Consider the following 10410-nt stretch of genomic DNA (forward strand, 5'->3'; position numbering starts at 1 on the left):
AAAAAATATTTTCGAAGCACATCTGGTTTTTAGAGAGGTCCTTGGGTTTATTAGGCGCGTTGAAAAAATACGGAGAAAGCGAACACGCACCCATCGGGAAGAATCGAATAGCTAGCTAATAAAACAATCAGGTTTTTCCATGAACAAGGTTACCTATCAACCACGATGGAGGCCTTCTACCCATCCCTTCAAGCATCAGCGTAGGGCATAACCAATCGACATCGCGGATCGTTACCCTCACTTTTCTTAACGAAAAGTGTGAACAACGAATCCGCGTTCGTCATGCAAAAGGGCACACCCACACTGAACTTTCTTCCATCTCAACGCAAGAGCGACCAGCTAGTCAAAATTCTAACGCCTAACGTCTAACTCTGAACAGAACGCCAATTCAGGTCGATCCGCGACATTGCCAAACATTCGCTTATTCTATTAAGTATCATATCGTGCTATGTCCACCAAGAGACTAAGTTCAATTGTAAGAGCCTTGCTCTATATTGTATACATCTATATTATCTGCGTGCGATAAAGTTGTTAATTGTTCATATCTTTTCAATCGTGTAGACTAACTGTTGGAAATATACATTATTATAATTCTGTGACTCCCAGTGTTATACCGCATCAACCACCCCGATTATCCTAACCGAAATACGGGGATCGAACTATTCGTGGTGTCGATTATTCTAATCGTAACGGGAATTTACGACTCTCGTTGACGCGTATTCTAACGACCGCGTCTCCCCGCGATAGCTCGAATTTATACAGTGTGAAAAATTTCAAAACAATTATCGATATATAATCCGATATCGCATTTTCTGTATTCTCTTATTTTTCACACAAACAACACATTTCCTTCTTGATAATTAGATGCGACTGTTCGCGAAACCGGTAGACAACTGTTATAACGAGGCATTTTTGGCATTTGTTTACTGCCGTTACTAAGGAATGCATTTATATTTATCTCACACAAACGTAATAGTATTATTTATAGGTGTTCGGAAAAATTGACAAACGCATATATGCATCCTTAATCAATGCCGGGCACTTACAGAAAACGCATATATGTGTTCTTAGTCCACACCGATAGCTTTAGCCAGACGCATGTACCCGCCCATAGCACTCTAAGGGCTAATACTCTTAATAAGTAACGCATCTAGGCAATACGCTGCGTTTCCTTGGAGAGTGGACCGTAGGTAATGAAATTCCTGTACATCCGTAAGGAGAGGGTTCTGATCTATAGTTGAGCAAGAGGTATCATAAAATGTGCTCCATTTTTTTATGTTTCCGTCGAAAGTGGGGAGCCGAAGATCTGGTAATTTAATCGCTATTGGATTCAAGGTCGCGGATAACTCACCGCTAGGAGGGTTTATAGGTATCGATTGAGTTGATGGTTGCTCAGCCAGTATCAGCTTGGTCAAGTGAGCTCCCAGCGATACGTAGGTGCGTAACGTCTGTCATTCCAACGTGGGGTCTCCTTCGCCGTGGTCATCTAACTCCTCTTGGATGAGTCAGAACCATCTTCACTCTTCCTCGAGTTTGGCTTGATATTTTTCCAAGAGACAACCGTCATGATTGTCAGCCTGTTGAAACTGATCGACTTCGTTCTCTATGAACTTGATGTCGCCGATGTATTTATCGCGTTTTTGTCGTAATATGCTGACTTCTGACAGGGTCGGCATGATTTGTGATGTAGATCGACTTAAGTGGTTGGAACCTTCTCTTGGTTGATTGCTCAGCTACGTCGAGACGCTACCTGGGTGAGTGCCTGGACCAATGGATTATATCTCTTCGAAGGTGACGCTCCTGACGTCACTGACTTCCATGGAGTGATACACTTCCGCTGTTGGATTCGATGTGAACACGCGGCACTGTGTGGACACTGGTAAGTGCATCCTTCTTTGGCACGTGATTCGGCTCGAAGAACCATGTACATTCGGACGTTCGCGGGGAGACGCGATCTCGAAGTAGCGCGCCAACGGGAGTCGTAAATTTCCGTTGTGATTTGACTAATTGACGCCACGAATCGTTCGATCCCTTATTTCTTGTGGGATAATAAGCATGGTTGATTGAATATAACGCTGCTATTAACAGGTTATTACATACTTCAATGATCCAACAACTTCAATGTAATACAAGATTGCGTATGTAAAATGACAACTACGAACGAGTACGACCAGAAACTCCTTTACTGTTGACGACGGTGACGATATATCTTCTGTCGATTGACTGTCCTCGACTTGTAGGTTCTGCTTGACTTCTGACTCTTGCTATTCCTTGCACTGTCTTTTCATTCGAGTTGATGTGGAATCACTGGTCACTCTTTTGTTGTTACGGCGGAAAGTTCGGCGTGGGTGTGCCCTTTGAACGAAAAACGTGGATTCGTTCTTCACACTTTTCGTAAGGAAATTGCGGGTAACGATCCGCGATGCCGATTGGCAATGACGCACGTTAATGCATGAAGTTATGAGGAGGAAGCCTCTTAGCAACGTGGCTCGTGAGTAACCTTGTTCATGGGAAAAACCAGCTTTTTCGTTAGACAAATATTCGTTTTTCCCATTAGGTGACGACCCGTTTTCTCCGTGATTTTTAAGAGCACCTAATAAACCCAAGGACTTTTTTAAGTATCAGCCAAAAACTGAAAACACTTATAGAAGTAGAAAATACTTCCGGACAAGTACATTAGCTTAAACACATTTGTTAAGAATTAAGTTAGAAAGTTAAGGTTTATGGTGAGTCCTTAGGTTTATTGAGGGTCGGAATTGTTGAGGATATTAGATGTATAATGAGAGAAAATGCGTGGATAAAGTGTAAGGTACGAAATATATATATTTAATTTAATAGAGAAGTGTAATAATAAGTAGGAATACAATTTGAGCTGGTCCAGATCCGCACGCTAGCAGTGTTACCTTATAACTGAAAATCCCGAAGCCAACGTCGCCTGTCTACTGTTTATGGTCTGCCTTCATGCTAGTCTTTTGTCTATATGCTGTCGATGGCTTCAGCGCTTGAGAAAACTAAAAAGACCAGATGTAGAGTTTTCGTCGAAGTGGTGACCACTTCAACAGGAATGACGGTACGTGGACCATAGGCTGCCAGGCAATGAAGAACGTTGCGCGAACCATCCCATGCGACGTAGAACCGTATTACATTATAACGCATTACGTTAATTAGTATTACGTTATATATAGTATAACCGTATATCGTACTACGGTTTATAGCATTATGCTATATAGTATTACGTTATAAAATATTGCATTATAACGTATTACTGTATAGAGTATTACGTTATAGAGTATTATGTTATATCGTATTACCGTATAACGTAATATGGTATATAGCATTGCGTTATAAAATATTACGTTATAACGTATTACGGTATGTAGTATTACATTATAACGTATTACGCTATATAGTATTACGGTATAACGTATTACAGTATATAGTATTAAGTTGTAACGTTTTACCTTATAACGTATTACGGTATATAGTATTAGTTTACATAGTGTTACGTCGCGTAAAATGGTCTGCGCGACGTCCTTCATTGTCTGACCGTCACGGCCCAAGCACCATTAGAGAGACCCTCAATAAACCTAAGGCCCCGCCATAAACCGAATCTTGTTAGCTTGCAGGAAGCTTCAATCCTGCAAGTATTTTGGGTTTATAGCTGGTACTTAAAACAGTCCTTAGGTTTATTGCACGTTCTTACAAATTACGGAGAAAGCGGGTAGTCACCAAATGGGAAAAGCGAACATTTGTTTAGCTCAAAGGCTGGTGCTTTCCATGAACAAGGTCACCCACGAGCCACATTGGCAGGAGGCTTCCTCTTCATAATTTCATGCATTAACGTGGGTAATAACCAATCGGCATCGCGGATCGTTACCGAAAGTATCATGTCCGTATATTCCCGATTGCTGTATGTAGATTTGATGGTAGATTAATAGGTACTGATAGTGGATAGTGATAAAAGTCGAATAGTAAGTTAATATAGGTAGGAAAACACTTCAGTCACATTGGAAGTGTTTATCAACATAACGTCAATCAAGACAACGACCTAAAGTGAGATCCGTTATAACGAGACGTGATAAAGTGCATGCGTACCGAGCGAAAATTCAAAGTCGATTTTCTCGAAAACAAAGCCTCAAACGAAAAATTTTTATTCTATATTTTCGACTTCTTTTTTCGCGTAGAATCACCCCCTTTCCGCTTGTACCACCAGTTACCAACCACCCTGTATATATAGATAAACAAAATATTATTGTCAAATAAAATCTAAATCAACACAAGGATCATCAAAACACAACGCCGATGAAGGAGCCACAGTGTCAACTTGGTTGGAAAACTGCTCCTTCAACATCTTCCTTCGTTCTCATTCGCGATAATTCACACCCCCACGTCGAACATATCGCCGTGAACCATTCACGTATCTCGTAAAATACTTCCTCTCGTTGCGGTAGAAAAACACAAGAAATGTCAGCAGAGAAATAAATATCAACCAAAGAAGGAGCAAGGGACAAATTCAGAATGTAAAATTCATTTCTACAGCTAGATCAGATGCCCAAGACATAGATGCCTTCATGTTCATAATTCAAGAAAACCGGAACGCGTATAAAAACTAATGTACACCAAACTTGAGAACCCCCTTCACACCACCCACAAAATAATAAACAAATTCATACACAAGTACTCAGAGCAGGAAGACTTTATTGAGGAGCGCGAAGCAACACTTGCTGTGCGATCAAGAGTCGGCGCAACAATAGTACAGCCACTGGGGTGCACCACTCTGCACGCGTGACAGCCCCATCACCGCTCCCAGCCACTCAGCATGGAAGGTTCCAGAAGCTTCAGCAAAGATAAGTTTCCACGCGCCTTGAACGTTCCCACTAGCATCAGCATGGAAGGTCCCAGACGCATCACAGACGAAACTTCAGCAAGAATACGTATACCTGAGATACCTCGAACGTTCCCACTAGCGTCAGCATGGAAGGTCCCAGACATATCGCAGACGAAATTTCAGCAGAAGATAAGCGATTACAGTATCCAGATTCTGTCACGTGACAATTATCCATAATATGAATAAGCATAGTGACATTGGGCGAAGGAGTTAAGTGTTTACACCGTCACTCTGCTAATTTGTGTCTCAAATAATTGTCTCGATCAAGTTAGTAAAAAATTTCAGAAGTATTAAACAACACAGTTACCAGGTACCATTCGAGAATCAAGGCGTTCACACTGTCACTCTGTCAACCAAAGCCCAGTATTAGAGAGAAACATTAATTTCATTTTGATCATATTACATGTCAAAAGCAAGAAGGAATTGTAAAGATAAAAGTCACGTCAGCAAAAGGCGAGCCGACCGTTGGTATGAAGGATTGATAGTTAGATGGAAGAGTTAGGATTAAATGGCGAAGATCCTGCATCTAGCTTTCGCCCTCAAGTTCACCAATTCCCGAACACTGCTAGTCGCAATCTCTTCGGTATCAGTCGCCATCACCTACATCGTACGAAAGCGACTGTTATAACTCTCACTATATTAATCACCTGAAGAACTAGAGATAGATTTCCTCATGAAAAAAATTCAAATAAACCGACCTTGTCGCACCAAACCTTTGTAAGATTAGTTCGAATAATGATTTCATCAATAACTATATTTATATATACACATTTATATATTACAACGATTATAGTCGACACTGTAACAACTATAATCGAGTAAACTTTAAATAAATTCATAACATAGCAATGCAAACATAACCCAGCCGGACTGAATAAATTTATGTGTCAATACTGACCATTAATTTTAAACAACTTTAATCCTTCCCGTCCCAGTATTTCTGCACATAGCAGGTTAGCCGAAAGGTGGAATTTATTTGCTAGTCACTTTAAACGCTAGTTAACGCTACCCACGAACACATAAGCCATTGAAACAAAGTCGAGAGAATGCAACTATTCGGAATTCTTGAACCAGAAGCACTCACTGAATGGGCGAAATAAATCTGGGATTCCATTAAAGCTGTTATAGAAAGATCGACTCTTTGAATCAACTTGAGACCGCGTTTCACTTCCAGAGGGGTGAACCAATCTCGTAGACTACTATCAGTCGTCCAATTGAGACCGCGGTTCGATTCCAGAGGGGAGAACCAACCTCGTTGAATACTACCACTTGTTAACTTCGGACCGCGTTTCGGTTCTAGAGGGGTGAAAGAACCTTGTTGACTTCCATCAGTTGTCAATTTGAGATCGAGTCTCGCTTCTAGAGGAACGAACCAACCACGTTAACTTATATTAGTCGTCAATTGCAACAACACTCATAACATATCAGCATTCATAATTTTATACATATATGTTGGAGATGAAAGAACACCGGAACCCCTCCTTGGGTTCGGGGGAATACCGTAATGTTATAACTTAGATTAAACAAATGTCACTCCGATTGTTTGAGATTTATGATAGTGAGCTTGGGCTCGAGGCGACAATCAGTCGCCGAACGTAGCCGCGGTCAAAGGGATGAACGTTTTATCTAATAAAGGCACAGAGTAACTCTATACCTCTCCTTAAAAGAAATAGTTGTAGCGACATGCGGCAGTAAATATTTCAATGGTTTCTGTCCCGTGGCCCGCCATACGCAGATTCTATCCTCCGGGTAAGATGATCGTCAGATGTCAACATACCTCCGCAGTATATGTTTAGCTAACATGAGGACCCGTTATAAATCTTAAGATTTAGTTAAGCAAAGTCCTTCAAATAGACAAGCAATCTTTGTTGCAACTACGGGAAGATAGGAGAAACCTATTCTTCCACGAACGATGCTCCCCGTTAACAACCTTCCCTCAAGGGCGGCCAGCATCTCTTTCTAAACACCGATATGGAGATCGACCAATTAGCAACAGCGCTAATTTCCCTCACCTTTGGAACGAAAGCTTTCCTCGACGAATCCGAGGATCTCATGTCCTTAGACACACCCATCATAGTTTTCCTCGACGGCATCATCGAGACGGAGATTCATTCTTTCGTGCGATCTCATTGACGAGTAACAGTACTATCTTTACAACCAGTGAATATCTCACGTCTAGTTAACAAAGAGTTAGACTTGAACTGTGCGAGAACATACGTTTATCATCCCGTGACCGCAGATTCGTTTCGAACCTAAGGTCATTATCACTAGTGTTACGAGTGCCTAATTATTAATAAGCTTGTGTTAATAAACTCTTCGTTGTACCACGACAATGGCACGCTCAACGTTCTTCTAGTAAAATGGAGTGAAAGCAGCGTTTAACGTAAAAATATCTCAAGCGCGAAAGAAATAACGCTTAATTTTCGCCAAAATCGGAGAATGATTGAGTTTTGCGGGCAGCTGGTCTTGATTGGACGCTGGGAAACGCACACACTACGTCCTGCTTGTAAAATGGTGTGAAAAGAGCGTTTAAGGGTCGAAATATCTCAAACGGAAACGAAATAACGCTTAATTTACGTCAAAATCGACGAAAGACTGTGTTTTGCGGGCTGCTTGGCTAGTTTCGATGATGAAAAACGCGCGGTCGACGTTCTGCTTGTAAAATGGATGAAAAGAGCATTTAAGTGTTGAAATATCAAACTGGAACGACATTGTTGGGAATATGATACATTTACACTGTACATGTGAAAGTGTGTGTAAGCGACAGAGATCGTCCAGGCCTTATTTGGGACAAAAGACAATAGTCGGTATCTGGAAGAGTCAGTTGACAACAAGCGTGCGTGCGAGTAGGATTTCGAGGTCTTTAGAGTATAAGATATATGTATAACTGTTGTGTGCTAAATAAAGGAAATTATTTGTTTTTCCAAATCCCTTCTATATCTTCAGAGAAATAACACATAATTTTCGTCAAAATCGGAGAATGATTGAGATTTGCGAACTGCTGAGATTGTTTCGACGATGCAAAACGCACGCACTACGTTCTTCTAGAAATATGGAGTAAAAGGAACGTTTAAACGACGAAATATCTGAAACGGGTACGAAATGACGATTAATTTTCGTCAAAAACGTCGAATGATTGAGTTTTGCGGGCGGCTGGGCCAGTTTCGACGCTGGAAAACGCGTGTACAACGTTTTGCGTACAGAAATGAGTGAAAATAGGGTTTAACGTCGAAATATCTCAAATGAGAACGAAATAACGTATAATTTTCGTCAAAATCGACGGATGATTGAGTTTGGCGAGCTGACCGGCATGTTTCGACGCTGCAAGTCCGGTGGACTACGTCCTGCATGTAAAATGGAGTAAAATGAGCGTTTAAACGTCGAAATATCTCAAACGGGAGAGCAGTAACGCATAATTTTCGTCAAAATCGACGAATGATGGCGAGTTTCTGCAATAGATTCGATGCTGCAAAACGCGTGCACTACGTTTTGAATGTAACATGGAGTGCAAAGAGCCTCTAGATTGCGATTGCGATTTTGAGTTTCTGGGCTTGTTTCGGCGCTGGAAAACGTATGCACTGCGTTCTGCATGTAAAATGGAGTGAAATGGGCGTTCAAACGTCGAAATATATTAAACGAGAGAGAAATAACGCATAATTTTCGTCAAAATCGGCGAATGATTGGGATTTTAGAGTTTCTGGGCTTCTTTTGACGCTGGAAGACGTATGCACTACGTCCTGCATGTAAAATGGAATGAAGAGAGCGTTTAAACGTCGAAATATATCAAACGGGAGAGAAACAACGCATAATTTTCGTCAAAATCGGCGAGTGATAGCGATTCACATGACTCTGGGCGCTTTTCGGCGCTGGAAAACGTGTGTACTACTTTCTGCATGTAAAGTGGAGTGAAAAGAGCGTCCAAACGTCGAAATATCTCAAACGGGAGAGAAACAACGCATAATTTTCGTCAAAATCGACGAATGATTCCGATTTTAGAGTTTCTGGGCTTGTTTTGTCGCTGGAAAACGTATGCACTACATTCTGCATGTAAAATGGAGTGAAAATGGCGTTTAAACGTCGAAATATCTTAAATGGGAAAGAAAAACGCATAATTTTCGTCAAAATCGGCGAATGATAGCGATTCGCATGACTCTGGGCGCTTTTCGGCGCTGGAAAACGTATGCGCTACGTTCTGCATGTAAAATGGAGTGATAGTGCGTTTAAACGTCGAAATATATTAAACGGGAGAGAAATTGTTACGTTCTGTTATGTTCGATTCGATCGTGTTATGCCTTCCGTGTTAGTCTAGACTAAATCCAGATAAAAATTTTTTTTTTTTTGTGAGTTACCTTGAGTTTAATCGGAAGGGGAAAATTGAAATGTTATGATAGTTTATGAAATATTAATCGAGATGTCCGTTTAAGATGGTAGTTGCTGCCACCAGAAATAGTCTAAGGACTATTTCAAAGAATTTTCTTTTATTATTAATTTTTTCTTTAAGTTGGGAGTGTTAGTATGTGATGGGTATTGTTTGTCTATCGTGTCTTTTGAATTCCCAGACTGGAAGTGCCTCTGTAAGCACTTTCTTGTCTGTAGGAAAACAAACCTTGTACACTTGTCTGTCGTGGGGTTTGAACTAGGTGAGAGTCTATTATCTACTAACTCGTGATTAATGGGTAGCGTTGACTTACGTTTGATGCAACTGGCAAACGAATTCCACCTTTCGGCTAACCTGCTATGCGCAGGAATACTGGCACGGGAGAGGATTAAAGTTATTAGGGATAGACAATTGGCAACGTAGTTATTTCGTCTGAGTTATGTTGATTTAACTATATTTTAATTTATTCGTTGTTAGTTGATTGAAGGTATTACAATATCAGCAATGCAAATGTAGATATCAGGATGCAAATGTAGATATATTATACAGCGACGTACAATAAATAAATATTCTAGCTTCTAACTGGATAAATTTTACAAATGTTTGGTAGGATAATATTTATTCGTACCAATAAGATTAATAACAAACGCTATGGTGTGATGTGGGCGATGGCGAACGAGATCGAAAGGAATGCGCCTCGCAGTGTTCGGAAATTGGTGAATTTGAGGGCGAAAAACTAGGTGGTGAACCTTCGCGATTCGACTCTAATTCTTCTCGATGCCTCCTCTCTTCCTTTTTTATTTCTGCAGCAATTAATCGTTTGTACCAACGTTCGGCTCGCTTTTTGTTGAGGTGACTTTTATCTTTTCTATTCTTTTTTTGATTTCGTTATGGAATTATAATTCGTTCTTGGCAACAAGTAAAGTCGTAAATGAGTAAATGATTATTTTATTTGGTAACTGAGTTCACTATAGACAATCAGTGTGGCTTCGTAGGCCTCACCCAAGGATGAGCAGTCTGCTAACGGTGGGAAGAGGAAAACGAAAACCATAGATGTTTTCTGCGACGAAAACACGGTAATCACTGGTTGATACAGCGAACAATTGTAAACAAAATAGATCGAAAGCTGATTGAGTTTATTCCA

This window comes from Bombus terrestris, chromosome 8, assembly GCF_910591885.1.
Source record: "Bombus terrestris chromosome 8, iyBomTerr1.2, whole genome shotgun sequence".
Taxonomy (NCBI): domain Eukaryota; kingdom Metazoa; phylum Arthropoda; class Insecta; order Hymenoptera; family Apidae; genus Bombus; species Bombus terrestris.